The 23467-nt window shown below is 34.1% G+C and overlaps 1 protein-coding gene and 1 long non-coding RNA gene across 32 annotated transcripts in view; one reads left to right on the top strand and one right to left on the bottom strand.

Moving 5' to 3' along the window:
* The window catches only part of GNGT1 (G protein subunit gamma transducin 1), a 346832-nt gene that overhangs the window by 225483 nt on the left and 97882 nt on the right, over positions 1-23467 (bottom strand). The gene's annotated exons all lie outside the window — the stretch shown is intronic.
* Positions 1-23467, top strand: part of LOC118350574 (uncharacterized) — a 69018-nt gene that overhangs the window by 12141 nt on the left and 33410 nt on the right. The window contains exon 2 of the long non-coding RNA XR_007401999.1: positions 12719-12807. This is a non-coding gene — a long non-coding RNA (uncharacterized LOC118350574). The remainder of the gene's footprint in view (positions 1-12718; positions 12808-23467) is intronic.

The raw sequence follows: 23467 nt of genomic DNA, 5'->3' as shown, positions 1-23467 counted from the left end.
ACATCAAGCCCAAATGGTTTCACTGCTGAATTTGTTCAAATACTTAAGGAAAACATAATACTAATTCTACATAATATCTTTTAGAAAATAGAAAAAAGGGGAATATTTTCCAATTTATTTTATGAGGTCATAATTACCCTAATATCAAAATGGACTAAACCATTACAACAAAATAAAACTAAAACTAATATCACTCATGAGCATAGAAGCAAAGATCTCTAACAAAATATATGAAATAAAATTCAGTCATATATAAACAGAATAATACATCATGGGGCTCATTCTAGTAATGCAATGCTAGTTTAACATTCAGGTCAACTGATGTAATTCATTATATTAATAGACTGAAAAAGAAAAACTATTATTATATCAATAACTAAAAACAAATTATATTACAAACTTTAAAACTCTTTCATTCCAAAATTTGGAATATAGCTCCTTCAGTCTAACAAAGGATATATATAGAAAACCTATCATCATACTTGATGCCAACAGACTGACTGCTTTACCCTCGCCATCAGATCCAAGGCATAAATATCCTTTCTCACCACTCATATTCAGCATTGTACTAGAAGTCTTAGCTAGTTAGGTAAGGTAAGAAAAAGGAAAAAAAGGTATACCTATCACAGAAGAAGACATAAGACTCTTTCAGCAGACATGATTGCCTATGTGGAAAACACCAAAGAATCTACAAAAAACTTCTTGGAACTAATAAATGAGTTAGGCAAGGACTCAGGAAACAAAATCAGTATACAAAAGTCAGTTGATTTCCTATGTAAGAATATTAGTAATTTTAAGCAAAAAATTTATATTGTCAAAAGTGAATTATGTATAAATCTATCCAAGAACATGCAAGTTCTTTTTTTTTAATTTTTATTTATTTATGATAGTCACACAGAGAGAGAGGCAGAGACATAGGCAGAGGGAGAAGCAGGCTCCATGCACCAGGAGCCCGATGTGGGATTCGATCCCAGATCTCCAGGATCACGCCCTGGGCCAAAGGCAGGCGCCAAACCGCTGCGCCACCCAGGGATCCCCATACAAGTTCTATATGCAGAAGAACTATGATACTGATTAAATAAATCAAAGAACATTAAAATAAATGTAGAATAAATGTACATAGATTGGAAAAGTCAATATGGTTCAGATGTCAGTTCTTCCCGATTTGATCTATATATTCAACAAAATCCCAGTAAAATCCTTAAAAGCATTTTTGCTGGCATCAACCATTTTTTAAAATTATGTGGGGAAACAAAGACACTAGAATAAAGAATTTTGAAAAGAACGATATTGAAGGACTTATTTTAACTAATCTCAAAATTTCTATAAGCAACAGTAATATGGTGTGATATTACTAAAAGTATAATATGTATATCAATGAAACAGAATAGGAAGCCCATAAGTAGACTCCAAAAATACTGCCAACTAATTTTAAACAAAAGTGCAAAGGCAATTCAATGAAGAAAGGATTGCCTTTTCAACAAATAAGGCTAAAAAAAAAATTGAAAGCACATATCCATTTGGCTAGATTATGAAAGGCAGTTATTTAGCCAAATACCAACCTAGATGTTGCTATGAAGGTAATTTTTAGATGTGATAGACTTTGAGCAAAGTAGATTACCCTTTATAATATGGATGGACTTCATCACTTCAGCTGAAGTCCCCTAAGAAAGAATTCTGCCTCTAGACTGTCTTCTGACTTAAAACTAAACATTAACTCTTCCCTGGATTTCCAGCCTGCCTGCCTTCTTTCCCTCTAGATTTTGGATTTGCTCATGTGGGCCAATTCCTTTAAATAAATCTCTTGATTGATAGATAGACACATACATATAGAAATATATGCATCCTTTTGGTACTATTTCTCCAGAGAACTTTAAGTAATATAGTTCACAATATAGCAACTGAGCCAGAAACTGAAAACATAATTCCTCACAATGGAACCCCAAGATTGCTATTTATCTGTACTGTTAGAAAAACACAAAAGTTTCTCAAATATGGGCAAGCTCTGAATTTCCTCAGTTACTCTACTTATTTTCACTGATTTCATATTCTTTCTCAGTCAGCTACCAAAACAAGTGCATTTTTTTCTGTTGTATTTTGGTGAGAGATAAGTCAATATATTCCATCCAACTCAAAAGCAGTAAGACTGGGTTGCTGGCTTAAATTTGATAAACATTATTATGCCATATCCCTAGTGTTTCTGAATAAACCAGGAGTCAGACATATGCTACTAATAAAAGAGAAATGTTTGCCAAAGGTGAAAAGAATGTATTCTCAAAGAATATCTGGAGGAAGAAACACAAATCTCTACTTCTCAAAATGTATATCAAAATCTGCATTCCTTAAATAGGTGCTAAGTTTCTAAATTCGTACTCTAGGTCTCTCTTCGAAAATATTTTATAGTGTTTTTGATTTATGCATTGTTAAGGGCTATAATATCTAACCTGCCCACTTCACACCTGGTGAAGCAGCTGCTGCAACAGTAAATGACATTAACTTCAGCTGCTGAATGGGCATTCATTTTCAGGATGTAAATAAGAACAACCTAAGGAATAGCTACCTACATACACAATGGGTCATAAAACTGAAGGAAAGTGATGGTCATCTGTTTTAACAAGATAATCTTAATCGAATTTCCAGAAAAGCCACAGCATAAGCAAACACTTAAAACCCTAGCAGAGACTGGGCGTTGTATGTGAGAGATGAATCACTAAATTCTACACCTGAAACTAGTATTACAATGTATGTTAAATAACTGGAGTTTAAAAGTTTGGAGAAAGAAAGAAAAAGAAAAAGAAAAGGGAAAAAAACCCTAACAGAGAAAGGCACCTTGCAACACTTCACATGATTGCTTTCTGAAGTCTTTAATCAAAGTCAAGTGCTAAAACTATGCAAGTACAGAGAAACATCATGACTGAACTACACCTACAGTTTCTAGATCCTCTCAGTTCTTGCCCCTCTATCTCAGCTTCTGACTTCTCCAAAGAAACTATACAAGACTTGGAGCCTGTTTGCTTTAGGAAAGATAAAATGAACCCAAATCCTAATCTATTTATAGTTTCCATAAAACCAAAGAGATAACAATTTCCCAAATTTAAATGCTACACTATAGAGATATAAAATATACCACATTGTCACTGAGGTGGTTGGACTTACTGGATAATAAGGCATGTGAGGCCAACACAGCTTTTTGGTCTTCCTATCATCTTTACTGAAGGAGTCCCAGAAGCCAGTCTGTGATCAGAGATGGGCCAGTGAAAGGAGGTACCCAAAGACTTTTCCCTCCCACACCTGGAACCCTGAGGAAGAATTAATAAAATTCACAGTAAGAAATCCAAATAACCAGGGAGCAAAAGGTGAAAGTTTGCACGCTTTTAATCGTGGTACCTGCATTCAATAACCCATCCAGGCTCATCATCCATTAGCGGGAAGTCTCAGGGCCTCCATTTCTTTATACTCTCATGTGGTAATTCCTTTGATGATTAGAATATGCACCCCAATGCCAGGCACTATTCCTCTCTCCCCAGATCCCCAGATCTCTGTGCCTCACTGCTAATTTCTTCTATTCACTAAAAATGCCCCACCTCTTCATTACTAAGCTGGGCTTGCTTCCAAGCCCCGTTTTCAGCACTCTGTTCTTTCTCTATCATTTCTATTACTGAGAGGGGAGAGGATAATCTTTAGTTCTGGAGGAAGGAGACATAAAAAAAAAAAGTCACTGAGCTGTCTGTTGGCAGCTTATTTTTTTTCTTTCTCTACTGATAAACTCCAGGTAGTTACTTTAAAAAAGAAAACATATACTTTATTTCAAGGATAAATCTTCTGCACTGTTTGCATATTTTTAAATCCCTATTATGCTCAGAGTTTTTTTTAAATTTTGTATTGTTCTTGTTTTGCCCCAGTGGGGAAGTGTATTATAAAGTTCATTTTTATTGCATCTTACTGATTAGGGGAATAATTTGTTTATTTGCTTGCTTGCTTGTTTATTGCAATTTGTGGGAAATGTGCCATTCTATCACGTGTAGATTAATTAAATATCCCTGGACGCCTGTATGTGGCAAGAAACATTACTAAACAATGTGAATACTGAAATGTCAGATCCTTTGAATATATAGCAGTAATGTATCATACTGATAATTCCATTTTCCATACCTTTACTGGACAATTCAATTCATGACAGTGGAATTTTTTAAGACAATAATTCAAATCAGAAAATAAAATAACCAAGGTGATGACTGTAAATGTTTGCTGGGTAATGATTAGTGATTCCTGGCCAGCAAACAAATGTTCTCATCAGTATAATTCTCCTTTAGTATGGAACCTCTTTCAAGTTATTAGGATCCCTGGGTAAAACACAAATTGAGAAAAAAAAAAAAAAAGAAAGAAATTGGCCCAATTTAGCAACTGCTGTATATCGTTATGGGCCTAGACAAAGTCATTAATCCAGAAATACCAATTATTTACAATTTTTCCTGAAATAATACTTAGAAGCAGGGCAACTCAGTTCTGAGACTCAGATTATGCATTTTACACATAATGATCATAATGACTGCTTACCTCAAAATTTATTTTGCAGATTAAGTAAATAAGCATACATATAGAAGAAACCAGAAATCATGGGGAAGTTATAGTATTTAAAATTATTAATATTATTTCCTTACTTTCCATTGAAATACTTATGTACTTTATATTTATACTATTTTTTGCCATTAAGTGGGGTTTATTTTTATGCCATGCAATGCATCAATCCTTTCCTTTAGAGTTTATCTTAAGCTTATAACTTATAATTATACTTGAGAAATACTTCCCTCCCAAAGCATTATATCATATTCCTATATATGTCATCCTAAATTTTTTCACTATCTCCATTTTAATATTTAAACCAGCTATAGTTTAATTTTGTTATGAGCTGTGTAGCTTTGTTATCTAAAATAATTTTCCCTGAAAATGATTAGCTAGTTGTCTTTTGTCAGGGCTAAAATGTGATTCCCACTTTACAGATGAGTAACAAAAGCTCAAGGAGGTAAAATGATAGACAGTGGTCTAAGAGCCAGCTCACACCTATTCTCAAGAACCAACTATAAGTAGCATTTCTAAAATCCATGTTCAATAAGTTGGACATGATAGAAATATTTACACCAGGAAAATCAGTAAACACTACAAACCAGAGTTTTATTCCCTCCTTCCCTCCTTCCTGTCTTTTGACAGCCAGTTTATCAACATACCATTGGAAGGATCCTCATTCACAGTGGACCATGTGCTGTGCTAGGGCATTAACAAGATGATAATATAAATGTGGTTCATCTTCCTGGAGTATCATTTGATTTAATGGTAACTTAACTATCAGAAATACAGTATATTGTAAAATAGAATATAAAGTTCATATAACTTTTCAAGATTTAGCTTGATATTACAAAATGAGAAAAATGTGTCCTTGTAGTAGACAGATTTCATTCAATAGCCCCAATTCACAATACAGAGATGAAAAAGAAGTGCTAACCCTCCTGTCCTTTAGGATATCTTGAGCAGAAAATTTGAAAACAGTAGACTAGAATATTCATAAAGACTAGTGATTGTTCCTATAACCCCTAGCTTGCACTTCTATTATTTTAAGTGATTAAGCTGGAACAAAATTGCAGATCCTCTGGCAGCCCATTGGTCTTTGAAGCACAGTAGGCTATTTCCCATTGCCTCATTATCAGCATATACTTGATTTAAATAAAGCAGAAAACATGCTGCTTGCCAACATACTCTAAATGTTTAGAGTATTAGCAATCATCTCTGCAGTAGGTCACCTTTAAGATGATTCCCCATGATCCCCAACTCTGGATGTGTAATTGACCTTATGTAATTCCCAACTCTTGAGTTTGAGCTGGACTTATTGATTCACTTCTGATGGATAAAGTATGGCAGAAGTAATGGGATATCAGTTCTGCAACTAGATTTTTTAATAGTCTGAGGCTTGTTTGGGGGCCCTCTCTCATTCTCTCCTGACTAGCTTTCTCTGAGATAAGCCATTTGCTATGTTATGAACTACAGAGAAATCCTTGTGGCAAAGAAATGACACCCTCAGATAACAACCAGAGAGAATCTAAGGTTTGCCAACAATCACATGAGTGAGTTTAGAAGTGGATCCTCCATGAATTGGGCCATGAGATGACTGCAGTCCAGCTGATACCTTGTTTGTAGCTGTGTGACAGACTTAAAACCAGAGACCCAGTTAAGCCATGTGAGAAGACTGCTGACCTGCAGAAACTAGGAGATAATGAGTGTTTGTTGTGTTAAGCCACTAAACTTTGGAGTGATTCGTTATACAGCAACAGAGAACTAAAACAGTCCCCAAAGGACTCAATTCATTGATGATAGTGTTGTAAAGCTTTACATATTAAAAGTCTGATGGACTAATGATCCATCTCCCAAATGGATTCTAACATCATCCCGTATACCACTTCTCTTTTGAGAGCTGTTTTTCATTTACTATTCTTGGTGCATAGAGATATCAATACTAACTTCTGGTTAGTGGATTCAGAATTTCATGTATTGTTTTTTTTCTTCTTCTGAATAATCCTATACCTTTTATCTTTGTGTTCCTCCTCGCATTCAAATACTTTCATTGGCAGCATGAAACTGAACTTTTGTTCAGCCTGAAGCTATGGAACAGAATTATTCTTGGCACAATAGGAAATGGCCACAGGAAGACTGTATATCTGATGGAAATCTCATTAGCACCGAACTTTAACCAAACTGCCTCAGAGTCAGGAAACCAGCTATGATGGGTCTGCAAAGAGCAGGAAATTGTTCTACCTTGGCTGAAAATGCATTGGGCTGGGTGGGGGGAAAGGGGTTAGCAGAAAGAGAAATAGCTGCTCACAGAAGGGATCGACATATACAATTGTACCAGTATGCATGATCCTACTCTTCAGAATTTCCATATTTTTAATTACTTTTTTCCTCTCCTATGTTTAAAGGACTTTGCAAGTTCTCTCAGGTATACCTGGCTCTTCCTGATTTTGATGCTGTACACTTTGTGGTTTGGAATGTGGTTTTAAAAATTAACACTAACCCAATTAAGAGTATACTTAGCCTGAGAAGCACTAAGAATTGTGTAGAATTGTTGAATCATTACATTATACATCTGAAACTAATATAACACTATAATAATACTTGAGTAAACACACACACACATACACACACACACACACAAACTAGCACCAGCAGAACTTATCCAGTGGTGATTATCTCTCTTCTTGTACTATGCCACTCTGATTTATCACTGAGACTTACTGGGGGCACTGGAGGTTTGGGGAGTGCTTCAGGATTGGATGAGTGGATGCTAAGAAGGAAGTGCTGTCAGCTATTTCTTAAAGAGAAAACTGCTGTCTAGAACTTATTAAGTCATAGCTCACAGATTAGGAATATGGTTTTGGATTTAATATTTTCTGTCCTTGCCTTGCAATGAAAAGAGCATGCCAAGCATTTCCTTCCATTTTTTAATCCCTCACCAAATAGGTTTTCTTCAGAAAGTCATCTCAACCCCCACTGACATTGATTGCAAAGACTTTGAAAATTCTGATCACTTTTGTCCCTCTGGCCTGACACTGTAGGACTGTTTGCTAAGCCCTGCCCAGCCTAGGTGGCTGCCACATTTATTGATATTCTTATTACATAAAATAGTGCTATTAACTAGTCCCCTTGCCTAATAGATTCAAATGATCCTGACTCACTGTTGGTCATTATTAATGACCCTGGTCATTACTCCAGTGTGACCAACTTTTGCAAAGTGATCTATAATTGTTACAGTTTGCCCTCTGATGTGTAAATTTGAGGCGGTGTTGAGAAGGAACATCTCTGACAATGTGCCTCCTCTTCCAGCTGAACTGTCCAGGACTAATACATCGTCTTCTTGTGAGTTGACAAAACTTTCTTGCATAGGAGGATAAATTTGCAGCTACTGCATCTTCAGAGGTGTGTTTAAGCTGGATAAATGTTTATTAATATCCATTTTTACGTAGGAAAGTTGGATTGTGGTGGAGAGAAGATCTAGGTTCTCTAACCCACTGTATCCTTCCCCACCTTCAAAGCTCTAAGTAAATATCAGCTCCCTGCAAAACTGTACCAAATTTTCCTAGTTGGAAGCAATATCAATTTCTAAGAATTCCTTAACATTTTGGTTGTACCACTCTCATCTGAAACCATAGGCAGCTTGCATTTTAGCTATTTGTGGCATCATTACTTCCCTACTAAACCACTGATTCCTTGAAATCAATGACCAATATTTTCTTTTGTATTGCCCCACAGCTTCTCGTACAAAAACTTGTTCCAGAAGGAATTCAATAAATAATTCTGAATTGGATGAATGAAAAAAATGAATGAAAAGAAGGAGGCTATACTTGACAAGGGAGGAAGGCACTGGGCAATGAGGACCAGGGGAATAAAGTAGTAGATATTCTGAATTGAATCTTTGAAGGAGGAGTCGAAAATATCATATTAAGTGCCAGATGCTGGCAGAAAACAGAACTCAGAATTACACCTAATTTCATCAATTTAAAATATCTGATCTAAAGTGGCGTATTTTGATATTTTTGCTTGTTTCATTTTTGTTACCAATAAAGCTGAGTGTGGCAGTTAATTCCTGGACTTGGCTAAGCCAGAAAGGGAAAAAGAAGCAATTAGTAACTATAAAAACTATGGGTAATGGGTATTTATTTGACAGTTTCTGAGCATTAGAATTGAGCTAAGCTCTACATCAAAACCACAAAGTAGGCATATGATATATTCCAAAGATTCCATATGCTATTATTATTAGCCTGTGAAAATAATACTGGAGATCAGTATATTCAACACTTGGATCTCTTTGGGGTTGCAATGTGGTGATGTCACTTCTGTACTGACCATCCCTCAGTTTCTAACAATGTAAGTTAGTGAATAAAGCACTGATTAGATTGGGGTATTACCTAATTGTGTCTCAGCTGTGTAACTTCTATTAAGTCCTTCTCACTTGTCTGCGTTTCATTTTCCTAGTTTCAAAATGAGGACTTAGGCTGGAAAATCCATTAATTTTTTTCCATCTAACATTCAGTGGCTCTAGGGTTTAGGAACATACGCACAAATGTGGACAAGACTTCTCATTCTATCTGGACGAGCCCCTTGGCTCTCCAGGACGCATGGGTTTATTCTGGGCTACCAGGCTTCCTGGACCACAGGAACCCCCTAGTGGCCATCTGGAGAACTCTCACTAGCCACCTCCCAGTTCCAAAACCTAGAGGGGCATTATGTTCCTTTTTTTTTTTTTTTTCTTTTTTTGATGTTTTTACTTGGAATTCAGTTGATATTGCTTTGTATAAACTTTTCTCACATATTTCCATTTTTTCCAACTCTTTTCCGATTTTCTTAGGAAAGAGCTTTCTTTCTCTTTCCCTACTCCCTATCCTTTATTTCATTTCCCTCTTTTTATTTATGAGATAAAAGAGGGTGACTGTTTCACTTTTTAAATAATGTCTTCTAAAACGTTTAATAACTTCCTTCTGATTAGACAAAGACATGCCTGTTTATTGTAGAAAATTGGGATATAATAAAATAAATTACCCACAATAATATTATCTACACCTATCACTAGAAGTATTTCAGGGTATTTCCTTTTACATTGTGTTTGTGTATATATATGTAAATAACTTTCAAAATATAATTTAGATTATACACTCTTTTTCTTTGTGACCACGTTAATACTTTGTACTTTATACATAACACTTTATACATTTTTTCTGTTTTCTAAATCAACATGTAGATTGTATCTCATATCCCAAATATCTATATCTGTATCTCATATCCCAAATATCTATATCTCATATCCCAAATCTAATCTAAATTTATCTAGGGGCACCTGGGTGGCTCAGTCAGTTAAGCATCTGCCTTGGCTCTGATTGTGATCACAGGGTTTTAGGATGAGCCCTGCATCAAGCTCACGGGGAGCCTGCTTCTCCCTTACCCTTTCCCTCTGCTTGCTACTTATCCTGTTTGTGTTCACTTCCTCTCTGTCAAATAAATAAAATTTTAAAAGAAAAAAAAGAAAGAAAGCCATCATCTTTTACCTGGATTATTTCAAAAGTTTCACATCTGATCTTCCTGCTTCAGATTTGACTATCCATAGTCTGTTTTCAACGTAATAGCCAGAGATATTCTTTGTAAGCACTATTGAGTCAATTATTTTGTTAAAACTTCCAGTTGCTTCCATTTGATCCAGAATAAAAGCCAAAGTCTTCTCTGTAATCTGGCTGTGTTCACTTTTAATTCCTCCAGTCTTCTCCTTGCATACTGGCTCACCCATCCCCCACTCCTGCACTGGCCTCTTTATTGTTCCTAAGTGCACCACAGGATTTGCTCTTGCTCTTCTGTTTGCCTGGAATATTCTTCTCCAGGAGAGCCATGCAAATTGCTTTCTTACTTCCTTAAAGTTCTGCAAATGTCACCATCTCAGTAAGATTTTCACTGGGCATCATTTTTAATTTTTTCACCCTTATTGAGATATAATTTGCAAATAAAATTGTAAGAGATTTAAGTGTAAATGTGATGATTTGATATGCATATATCTTGTTAAAGAATTCCCACCATTGAGTTAATTAACAAACCCATTGCCTTGCATATTTACCCTTTTTCAAGAGCCTCTTGTGTTACCATCTTAGTCCTTCATTCACCAGCCACTTTTTTAATTACAAGTATTCTCTCAATTCATCTTTGCTGTCCCTGGCAATACTATCTCTTCTCACTTAATTTTTTGTTAGTTAATAAAGTAACGTTATCAATATAAATATAAATCTTTAGCATAATTATTATTCTTTGTTTTCTGTCTCTTCTGATTGGGAACAGGTAGAGAGAGAGAGAGAGTGTGTGTGTGTGTGTGTGTGTGTTTTCCATTGCTCATATGTAAAAAATTTCTCACAGAGATGCCTAGATGGCTCAGGGGTTGAGCTCCTGCCTTCGGCTCAGGTGGTGATCCCGGGGTCCTGGGATCAAGTTCAGCATCGGGCTTCCCGCAGGGAGGGAGCCTGCTTCTCCCTCTGCCTGTGTCTCTGCCGCTTTCTCTTTGTCTCTCATGAATAAATAAATAAATAAAATCTTAAAAATTCTCACAAAGATTAGCTGATTTAGATCTGTATGTTATTCTTAAAAAATATTAATACTTTAGTGCATCAGGAACTTATGTTGCGGTATAATATGAAATAAAATCTTCCCTCAAACCATTTGATAATTTATCCCATCCACATTGAGTTATGATACTTATTTTGCCACATAGTAACATGTGTCTTTTTGTTAATCTCTCTGGCCAGAATTGTATAAAGCCCATGCTCTTAATGATTATAATTCTAAAAAATGTTTCAATATATCATTGGGCAAGTTAACTCATCATTAGTGATAGTGGTGAGTTAACTTTCTCCTAAATATTTCCTCAGGTATTTTCATCACTGTATTCTTACAAAGTTAATTTGGAATTATGTTGCCTACTTCCAAAATGGCACTTTGATTAGAATTCCTTTAAAACTATAAATTATTTGCGAAGAATTGACCCCTTTAGGTTTCAGTGGTTTTAACAAAGAATATGCTATGTTTTATTTCATTACATCCATTATCTGTTCCAGAAAGACTTTAAGTAGATTATATCAACTCAGAAACTATAAAAACATTAATAGGAGCATGAGGAAAATAGGACAAGAGGAAGAAAATAAAATATAAGATCTATTAGAAGTAAGTTCATGGCTCAAGATGCATTCCAAATGCTTCTGTCCTCTCACTGAAGAGGATTCACAAATCTATGTGTAAGCTCTAGAGAAAATATTGCAAAGGGGGAGCTCAATGGTTTCCCTAGTATTAAAAAAGTTTTGAAACCAGATATTAATTTCTCCCATAGAAGACATCTTTACTCTAGCTCTGACAGCAAAGGCTGTAGAGTTATAAATTAAATACCCTATATTGTAAGTAATCATATAGCATCAAAATTCACTTCACTTAAAGTTAACACTATTCAGACAGAATCAAAAGGATATGATCCACATCCAAAGCTCTTGGTGAGCTTTCTCAATACAGGGGAAGTTTTAAGATACCTAGATTATGAGGTGGCAATTAGTTTGAACTTATGTACAATATCTGATGAGTTATTGGCTGTAGCATAAACGATTCTGAGGATTCACAGAGACTTAATACAAAGGAGTTCTCAGATTAACCACTGATCACTTGTGGGAGTTCAGGACTGAGTAAGCATCAGTCTATAAGCCACTAGTTCACCTTATAGGAGGAATGAGTATAGGTATAGTTTCTAGAAAATCCTCTATAGGAGTAAGTTGATTAAAGATATAAATTTGCATATTAAAAAAACAAGGCAAACCCAAACTAGATAATTCAAAGAAATGCACACCTCGACATTTTATACTCAGAGCACTAAAAAATAAAGACAAAGAAAAAATCTTGAAAGCAGCTGAAAGGGTGGGGATGCATTATATTATATATACTGGAATGATTATCTGAATGACTATGGATTTCACAACAGATACCACAAAAGACAGAAGACAAACATTTTTTAAAGTGCTTAGTAAAAAGAACTATCAACTCAAAATTGTAGACATAGCAAAAAGAAAAAGAAAAAAATTCACCAAAAATGACAGCAAATAAAGACATCTTTCAGATAAAGAAAATTAAGGGAATTTGTCTCCATTGATCTTCTCTACAGGAAATGCTAGAGAAAGTTTTTTAGGTTGAAGGACATAATACCAGAGGGAAACTTGGAACTTCTGAAATGAAAGAGGAATGACGGAAATGGTAAATATTTTGGAAAATGTTATATATTTTCTTTAGTTATTTAAAATATGTTTCATAATTGTAACAAAAAATTATAATATCATCTGAGGAGAGAGTTTCAATGTATGTAGATACAAGACATTTGGAAACTATAATATAAGGGAGAGAAGTTAAGGGGCCTACAACATTATAAGCCCTCTATTTATTGTTTGTTGTATTGCGATAATTTTATTATGACAAGTCACTCTTCCAGCATCAAGCATCTTACAAGTTTATGACTATTCAGGTAACAGAAACCTTTGAAATATCAGTTCTTATAAATTATTGAACTACATTTGGAGGGAAACCTTTGAAATATCAGTTCTTATAAATTATTGAACTACATTTGGAGGGAAAATAAGGATAACATTTGATTAGAATTCTGCTTGTTAATTATAAAAGGAAAGTGACTATCATCAATTTAGTGTTTTTTTAAAGGTTTTTAAAATATGGTAAAAACCACATGACATTAAATTTATTATCTTAGCCATTTTTAAGTATACAGCTCAGTATGTGTTAAGTATATTCACATTATTGTGTAACAGATCTATAAAACTTTTTCATCTTTCAACACTAAAACTCTATATGCACTTAACATTTATTCTTATTCCCACCTACCTTTGGTAACTACCATTCTATTTCCTGTTTCTATGATTTTGACTGCCTTCATATGACATTTCATATGAGTAGAATCATACAGTATGGTGTTTTGTGACTGATTTCTTTTTGGAGAATATACTAGTTTTGTCCATGTAGTAGCATGTGACAGGATTTCCTTCTTTTTTAAGTCTGCATCATATTTCACTCTGTGTGTATTACATTTTTAATCCATTCATCTAGATATTTGGGTTGCTTCTACATCGTGGCTATTGTGACTAATGTTATGATGAACACAGGTGCACATATATCTCTTCAAAATCCTGCTTTTAACTCTATTGGATATATGCCCAGAAGTGAGATTGCTAGGTCATATGGCAATTCTACTTCTAATTTCTTGAGGAAGCTCCATGCTGTTTTCCATAGCAGCTGCACCATTTTAAATTCTCATCAACTTTGTGTAAGGATTCCAACTTTTCTGGATCATCCCCAACTTTTGTTATTTTCTGTTCTTTAAAAGTGGCCATCCTATTGGATGTGAGGTGGGTTTTTTTTTTTAAGACTTTATTTTTTAGAGTAGTTTTTTTTAAAAAATATTTTATTTATTCATGAGAGACACAGAGAGGCAGAGACATAGGTGGAGTAGCAGGCTCCCTGTGAAAAGCCCGATGCAAGACTCAATCCCAGGACCTTGGGATCACGACCTGAGCCAAAGGTAGATGCTCAACCACTGAGTCACCTAGATGCCCCTTTTTAGAGCAGTTTTAGGTCTATAACCAAGTTGAGGGGAATGTGCAGAGATTTCCCATATACAGAGATTTCCCATATACCCCTGGCCCAACATATACCTAAGTTCCTCCATTATCAACATCACTCACTAGAATGGTACTTTTTTTTCTTTTTTTTTTTTTCTTTTTTAACCAAAGATGAATCTACATGGACATACCATAATTACCCAAAAGTCTACAGTTTACCTTAGAGTTTACTCTTGGTGTTGTATACTCTGTGGGCTTGGACAAATATATAATGACATATATTAGTCCTTAGACTAATTTTATATATAATATATGTAATATATATATAATTTTAAATAATTAGAATATTTTCACAGCCCTAAAAATCCTGTATTAAGTGGTAAGATATTAACTCTAAGAAGACTATGAAAAGTTAGGTAAGTATATTTTAAAAATAAAGAAACCATTAAAAAATACAAAGTGATATTATCCAAATTCCAACACATAAATTAAAATGTGGTAGTTTTTAAAAATTCAAGTATACAAAAGAAGATATGAGAGGTAGAACAGAGAAACAAATATCAGTGGAGAAAAATTGAAAAGTAACAAAATGGTCAACTTATTCCAACCACATAAATCATTACATTAATACAAATGGTCTAAACATTAAAAGACAAAGATTATCAGTCTGGATTTTTAAAAAGATTCAATGATAAACTGCCTATAAAAATAAATAAAACATAGATTAAAACATATATGTCATATTTATGGAAAATCAAAGGAACTAGACGGCCAAAAATTTTAAAATAGAGTTGAAGGATTCACAGTACTTGATTTAAAATTCATTATAAAACTGCAGTAATAGAAAAAGTGTGGTTTTGGCAAAAGAATGAACATATAAATCAATAAAATACAATAAAGAGTTCAAATATAGGCCTATATACAAAAGTACAACTAATTTTGAGGAAAGAACAAAGCCAATTTGGTAGGGAAAGAACAGTCTCTTTTACAAATGGTGCTGGGACATTTTCTCCATATTCAGATGAATAAACCTTAATATATACTTATACCTTATACTAAAAAATGACTTAAAATAGGTCATTGATATAAATATAAAATACAAAACTCTAAAAGAAAATCTTTGAGATCTTGTATTAGACAATCATTTCTTAGACATGATATTAAATGTATAATCTATAAGAGAGAAGTATGATTCATTGGTTTATTAAAACTAAATGTTTGGTTTGTGAAAGAGACATTCAAGGAATGAAATAAGAAGTCACAAACTCAGAAAATACTTTCAAATTATGTATCTGACAAAATATTCATCCAGAACATATGAAAAGCTCACAGAACTCAATAATAAGAAAATTCAGTATCAGTGTGCAAAATATTTGAACAAATAACTCACCAAAAAAAATATACAGATTGCAAATAAACACATTAAAAAGGTAATCAACATTATTACTCTTTATGGAAATACAAATTAAGCCTAGAATAAGAATTCACTCCCCATCTATTAGAATGACCAACAAACACAAAGAAACAACAACAAAAACACCTACTGCTGGCAAGGATGTAGAAGAATAACTGGGTTTCTCATAAATCACTGGTAGAAATGCAAAATGGTACAGGAACTAAGGAAAATATCTTAGCAGTTCCTTATAGAGTTAAACATACAGTTACTTTGAACCCAGAAATGCCATTCATAGTATTTATCAGCATTTATGCAAATGAAATAAAAGCATGTTCATACAGAAACCTGCTGAGAAATATATATTTAGCAACTTTGCTGAAAACTACAAGCTACCCTCGTGTCCCTCACCTGGAGACTGGATAATCAAATTGTGTTAAATCTATTTAAAGGAATACTGCTTAAGATTAAAAAGGTATGAAGTACTGATACCTATAACAACATGTATATATTTTAAATATATTATGCTGGGGCTGAAAGAAGTTAGATTCATACTATATGGTTCCTTTTATTTGACATTCTGGAAAATTCAAAACTGTATGGAAGAGAACAGACCAGGGTTAAAGAAGTAGGTCTGACTGTAAAGTGGCAGTCCAAGGACATTTGTAGGGGACAGTGTTGAGACTGTTCTGTTTCTTGATTATGACAGTGCTTACATGACTCCATGTGGTTGTCAAATTTCATAGAACTATGTGACATAAAGACTGAATTTTATTGTTTATAAATGTAAAATAAATTTTAATACCCCTCAAAATGTCTTGAGTCAGAAAATTGAATACATATTAATATATAGTGCTTCTTCTTAAAAGAGAATGAAAAATTCACTACCTTTAACCCTTGTTATTATTCTAACATTTCATCTTACTAAAGAAAAATAATAGGATTCTCATCTTCCTATTATAAAGACATCAATGTACATAGCAGTGTTGCTAAAATACTCTGTCAAAGGGATGGAGGTAGAAAAGATTATGTGCTTTTTGATAAATCTTTGCTGCCATGTGTGTGGTTGTTCTGTAAGGAAGAGAATCTGCTATCTTGGTAGTTTTCTGAATAGAGTTGTCTAACAGAAAGAATCAATGAAGCTGCTGGCTGATTAATGAGCATGAAATACAGAATGCTGTTATCTTTATTAACAGTGAAAAAGTATAGACTTTAAGAATAAATAAAGCAAAACACATATATTATGTGACTTACTTTCTCTAGCCCTAACTCATTGTTTTTAGGAATCTACTTATATCTGCATGGTAATCAAAAAATAAACTTTAATAAATAATATATAGAGATTTTAGGAGGGGCTAGGAAATGAGGTTGTAGTATTATGGGGTCAGACTGAATCAAAATACTATAAACAATATCTGATACAATTAATGTTAGTCTTTGAACTTCTCAGTGTTTCTTCTCCTAAGTCATTATCTACTTTACTCCCATTTGTTTCTATTTCTTTTGTCCAGTAGAAGAAAATAAATACTTTCATTTTAGGTGTGTTACGGATTTTGTTAATTCCTCCCAAAAGCTACCAGTGTTAATGGAACAGGAAGCACCATCTAGGTCTTAACCAACTTGAAAGATATGCCTAAAATTATTTAGTCAAAAGAAAAATCATCAAAATGCACATATAAAAATAATACTCAACTGTTTCCCTACAGTTAATATTCTGTCCTCAATCCCTTTCAGCTCTTCTTCCCCTCAAGTCCAGGTTATATTGTTGAGGTCATATAAATATGAGAGATAAGAGGAATTGATAGACTAAAACTTAAAACATAGACTTTGTATATATGCACAGGTGCATAATTTCTTTACTTTGCATCAGACCACTCTCTGTAAGCCAGTTTATCTAGAAACAAACACAACATTATAATGACAAATTTTCTAATTTGAGTAATTTTCTGAGTACCTAAGTGCTGAACTCTAAATTTAGTTTGATGAAATAATAGGAGGATTTATTAAAAGTTGAACAACATGCCATTTTCTGCTTCTTTCTGATTCACTAGTGAGTGTCTCAAATATATTGACTACTGTTTATGATGAATGTTAGTGTTTAGGATCCAGAACTCAAGGAGATAAAAATACGTGTGCCACAAGGGAGAGAAACATAAAAGGTAATGACCATGGAATGGAGGCACCTGGGTGGCTCAACGGTTGAGTGTCTGCCTTTGGCTCGGAACGTGATCCTGGAGTCCTGGGATCAAGTCCTGCATCTTCTCCCTTTGTCTATGACTCTGCCTCTGTGTGTGTGTTTCTCATGAATAAATGAACAGTCTTTAAAAAAAATAAATAACCATGGAATGGGAGAAAAGATGAATCCTTTAGGTCTAGGGGGATATGGGTTATTGGATAGCCAACCTAAAATCCAGTGTGCCCTGCAATGTCACCCTACCTTGAGTAAAAAAACTCAAGTCTGCAATTGTCCTCTAACTCCTGGAATTTCTGTTCACAACCTTCTTTCCTCAATCCCCTCATCACAGGGTCACTATCTTCTCTCACCCCATAATTTTGTCCCCATCCCCTATCCAGCTCCATGTTTATGATGGTGTATGTTAATGGAAAAGATTAAATATTTGTCTACTAGAGTGGGACATTTCTTTGATGGATAACTCTGAATATGTTTCCTATAGAAACATCGTATTCTTGTTATATTGATACAAAACTATATCTGGGATATTTTTAGAGTTGGCCTCACCAAGAGATATAAATACCCTGTATAATATTTTCTCTCAAAGAAAAATGTCTTCCAACTTCTTTTTTTTTTTTATCTTCCAACTTCTGAACAACAAATTTACAATCAAACTTTTGGAACCCTACCCATTATTATAGTAGCAATTTCAGGTATATATTTGTAACTGTGTTGTTTTCTTAATTACTGTAAATTTCTGGGCACTAGGGATAAGGCTAAACTTTGTATTAGATTAGTAAGGTCGAGTGTCTACTTTGTGCCATAAACCTGGCTCTAGATAAAAGAAAATTAATCACCATCAACTGTTTATTACATACAAATTTGACTGTGGTCTATACTGGTCCCTTTCCTCTGGCAACTTAAAATCAAATATAGGCTATCATAATAATGCCATAAAAGTCCATGAAACGTGTAAACTAAATAAGAAGTATTTATCAGTCAAAATTGAACCTGAGTTAAGTGAGAGTTGATCTTCTCAGAAGAATAATCCCCAAAGCAGTCCAAAAGTTTACAATGTACCCCCTTACAACAGAGTCAAGGGCTGCACTGGGCTTTCCCGAAGGCACTTAGGTTTGCTCACCTCCCAAATAAGAGAGGACTTTGATCTAGAGCATCAGGAACATCAAGAGTCCAGTCCCAGTCATAACTCTGCTCTGACCCTCTCACTATCCTCGACAGTCATTCCCAACTTGGAATTTCATTTTCCATTTTGGAAATAAGTTGTGATAAGTTGATTTGGCTAAAAACATAGAGAAAATCTGGCCTCACACAAATATGTAATTGGAAAAGGGAGAAGTATTTTAGCAGCCTTTTAAAGATAATTTGATGCCCACCAAAACTTGTAAGTGGTAGTTTCTTGAAACTTAGTTACAATATGGAATCTAAAACTGTATCATTATATACTCTATCACATTAAACTGATTTGTCTATCTTGAATCTTACATAAGTCTCTTATCCATTCAAGATTTGGTAACAGCACACATTGGTCATTTGGAAAATACTGGATCGAGTTATGCAGACCTTCTATGCAACATTTCATCATACAATATAAAGAAATACATTTCTTAGTATTTCTAATATTTTTAGCAAAGTGTTTATGAATTGGGAAGCTATCAAGTTCATGTTGGTAGATATAAATTTTCCAAAATTCCAATTCTCACTTAGAATTTCTAATTTTATCATTGGCATTGTTTACAGTAATGTGCTATAGTTTGTGCTGTAGTTTGTAATGGTTTGTGAGACCCAATTATCTATTCTCAACTCTATGTTTAGTGACATCAGGTTAGTAGCTTGAAATTAGACAGGTTCAGAGTATCCATGGCACAGAAACTGGCTATCAGTCTACGAAATTGGGATCTTCTTTCTCCCACAAAAGGCTAGTTATTAAATATTTATCAGGACATTACTGGTTGTTTTCCTTGAGGAGACAGGTTTATATTTTATTGAAGATAAATTTCTGCCAAATATCCAAAATTTGAACAAGGTTATGTTGTCTGAAAGTTGATATCTAAAAAAAAGTTGTCAAAAAAATAAAAATAAAAATAAAAAATAAAAAAAAATAAAAAAAGTTGTCCATGAAAAAGCCGTTCATTCATCTTACAATTCATACTATTGGGCAAATGCTTTTCCTCTGGACAACCACGTACTTTTTAGTATACAATATTATACTTTGAAAAGCATTATTTTAGACTTACAGAACCCTAGAAATTTTACTACCAATATACTATCACTATCAAAGTCTAAAGAAAATAATGGCTAAAGAAGAAAATATTGACATTAGATAATAGAAGGAGAATTTAAGATGCAAGAAAGATAATAAAAAATAAAATGATAAGCATGTGTTAAATAAAAAAATTAAATAATAAGCATGAAATAATAATTATGTATATGTTGAGGGATTAAATCAACAAGAGGGAAGTAAAAATATTTAACTCAGGAGAGAAGGCAAATGAAAATAACATATTTGAAATTATTGATTTGTTTTTTTCTCTGTCTGACTTATTTTATTTTACTTTTGAGTTTCTATTTAAATTCCAATTAGTTAACATACAGTGTAATATTTATTTCAGGTGTGTAATACAATGACTCAACACACCCATTGCTCATCACAGAAGTGCACTCCTTCATCACCATTACATATTTTACTCATTCTTTCTTCCATCTCCCCCACTGGAACCATCAGTTTGTACTCTATAGTTAAGAATATGCTTGTCTTCCTCGCTCTTCTTTTTTCCCTTTGCCCATTTGTTTTATTTCTTAAAATCCATGGGTTAAATCATATGGTATTTGTCTTTCTCTGATTTATTTCACTTAGCCTAATACTCTAGCTCCATCCATGTCATTGCAAATGGCAAAATTTCATTATTTTTATGCCTGAATAATATTCCATTGTGTATATATACCACATCTTTATCCATTCATCAATCCATGGACATTTGTGCTATTCCCATAATTTGGCTGTTGTGGATAATGGTGCTATAAAAATTGGGGTGCTTGTAACTCTTTGAATTAGTATTTTTGTATTCTTTGAATAAATACCTAGTAGTTCAATTGCAGGATCATCAAGTAGTTCTATTTTTAACTTTTTGAGGAGCCTCTATAAATTTTTCTAGACTGGCTGCACCAGTCTCCATTCCCACCAATAGTGCAAGAGGGTTCCTTTTTCTCCACATCTTCACCAACACCTGTTGCTTGTTGTGTTGTTGCTTTTAGTCATTCTGTTAGGTGTGAGGGGATATCTCATTGTGCTTTTGACTTTCATTTCCCTGATGATAAGTGATGATGAACATCTTTTCACATATCTGTTGGTCATCTATGTATCCTTTGGAGAAATGCCTGTTCTTCTGCCTGTTTTTAATTGGATTATTTGTTTTTTGGGTGTTAAGCTTTATAAGTTGCTTATATATTTTGGATACTAACCCTTTATTGGATATGTCATTTGCAAATATCTTCTCTCATTCCATAAGTTGCCTTTTAGTTTTATTGACTGTTTCCATTGCTGTGCAGAAGCTTTTCATTTTGATGAAATCCCAATAGTTTATATTTGCTTTTGTTTTTCTTGCCTCAGGAAAAAAAAATCTAGAAAGAAATTGCTACAACTGATGTTAAAGAGGTTACACCCTGTGTTCTCTTCTAGGATTTTTATGGTTTCAAGTCTCATATTTAAGTCTTTAATTCACTTTGAATTTTTTGTGTTTGGTATAAGAACGTGGTTCAGTTTATGCATATGGCTGTCCAGTTTTCCCAACATTATTTGTTGAAGAGACTGTCTCTTTCCGTTTGGATAATCTTTCCTGCTTTGTCAAAGATTAATTGACCACATAGCTGAGGGTTCATTTCTGGGTTTCCTATTCTATTCTATTGATATATATATATATCTATTTTTGTGTCAGAACCATACAGTTTTGATCATTACAGCTTTGTACTATAACTTGAAGTCTGGAATTGTGAGGCCTCTGGTTTGTTTTCCTTTTTCAAGGTTACTTTGGGAAACTGTTGATTTGTTTCAGAAGACAGCAAGATATTAACTTTAGACTACAGTGTCAAATATGAATGCTAAAATTTTCTATGTAACCACTAAAATATTAGAAATAGTGTATATATTCTACATTCTACTCTAAATAAGCGAAAGACATAAATAAAAAGAGAATAAACCAGGAAAAGGGGACTGAAAAAGAGTATAGCAATGTGCTTAAGAACATTTGTAATAAAAACTAATAAAAAATCAATTAACTTATCCTGTTAAAAGGAAATATTGAGGATTTTCACCTTTGTCTATGATAGATTAGTTTGTAAAAACCAACCTTTCCATGGAGAATAATTGCTGGATATAATAAAAATGAATGAACAACTGTTTTAACACAACAGAGAGCAGTGTAGACACCTAGAGCTTGAGTAGCCCAGATTAGAGACAATGGAGACATGCTAATTCTCCTTGAAATATTTTCCAGAAAGTAGCTGTCAAGCTAGAGATCCCCTAGAAAGAAGCAGCTTGAACCTTCAACATTCTCACAAGACTGGGGAAACAAATAGAGCTTAATGCTGCAAAGACAAGAAGAATTTGAGGGACCAAGATCCTGGAGTTTAAGAAACTGCAAAAAATAAGGCTGATATTCTGCATTGCTTTTTCTCTTGATACATTTTCCAAATTCTATGCTTTACAAGAGATCTAAAAGCTGGGAAACCAATTCTTCTATGAAATTCACCATCTTGAGGGATCCCTGGGTGGCGCAGCGGTTTAGCGCCTGCCTTTGGCCCGGGGCGCGATCCTGGAGACCCGGGATTGAATCCCACGTCGGGCTCCCGGTGCATGGAGCCTGCTTCTCCCTCTGCCTGTGTCTCTGCCTCTCTCTCTCTCTCTCTCTGTGTGACTATCATAAAAAAAAAAAAAAAGCTAAAAAAAAAAAAAGAAATTCACCATCTTGACATCTATTCTCTTAAATATATTAATCACAATTATTTTAAAGTTCATGTAGAATTATGATACTTGTAAACTCTAGTTCACCTGCAAGTCTTTCTATTAACTGATTTTCTTATTTGTTTGTTTTTAATCATTTTTTGTCTCTTGGCTAGCCTCATACATTTTTATTTGAATACTGAACACCGTGTATGTAATACTGTAGATTGTTGCTGTTTCTTTTCAAGGGGATTTAATTTTCTTTTGTCAGTCAGTTAGAATAGGGCCATGTCCTACTTCTGACAGAAACATTTGCATATTGTTGAAAAATTTTAATCAACAGAAAGATATAATTAGAAACTTGTATATATCTAATGGCATATTTTTTTTTAATTTCTTATTTATTTATGACAGTCACACACAGAGAGAGAGAGAGAGAGAGAGAGAGAGGCAGAGACACAGGCAGAGGGAGAAGCAGGCTCCATGCACCGGGAGCCCGATGTGGGATTCGATCCCGGGTCTCCGGATCGCACCCTGGGCCAAAGGCAGGCGCCAAACCGCTGCGCCACCCAGGGATCCCTAATGGCATATTTTTTAAAAATATCAAACAAAAAATAAACAGAACAAGGAAAATAAATCCACCATTTAACACTGTAGTTTATAGCTCAAGAAAACTAGACCCAGTAAGGACAAAAACTAAACAATAGAACTAGTAAGTTTGAGCCATTAAAAATTATAAACATTGTGCCATATGTATAAGGAACCAG

The sequence above is a fragment of the Canis lupus genome, chromosome 14 (assembly GCF_003254725.2).
Source record: "Canis lupus dingo isolate Sandy chromosome 14, ASM325472v2, whole genome shotgun sequence".
NCBI lineage: Eukaryota > Metazoa > Chordata > Mammalia > Carnivora > Canidae > Canis > Canis lupus.
The sequence above is the reverse complement of the archived record's forward strand: the minus strand, read 5'-3'. Positions and strand labels throughout refer to the sequence as shown.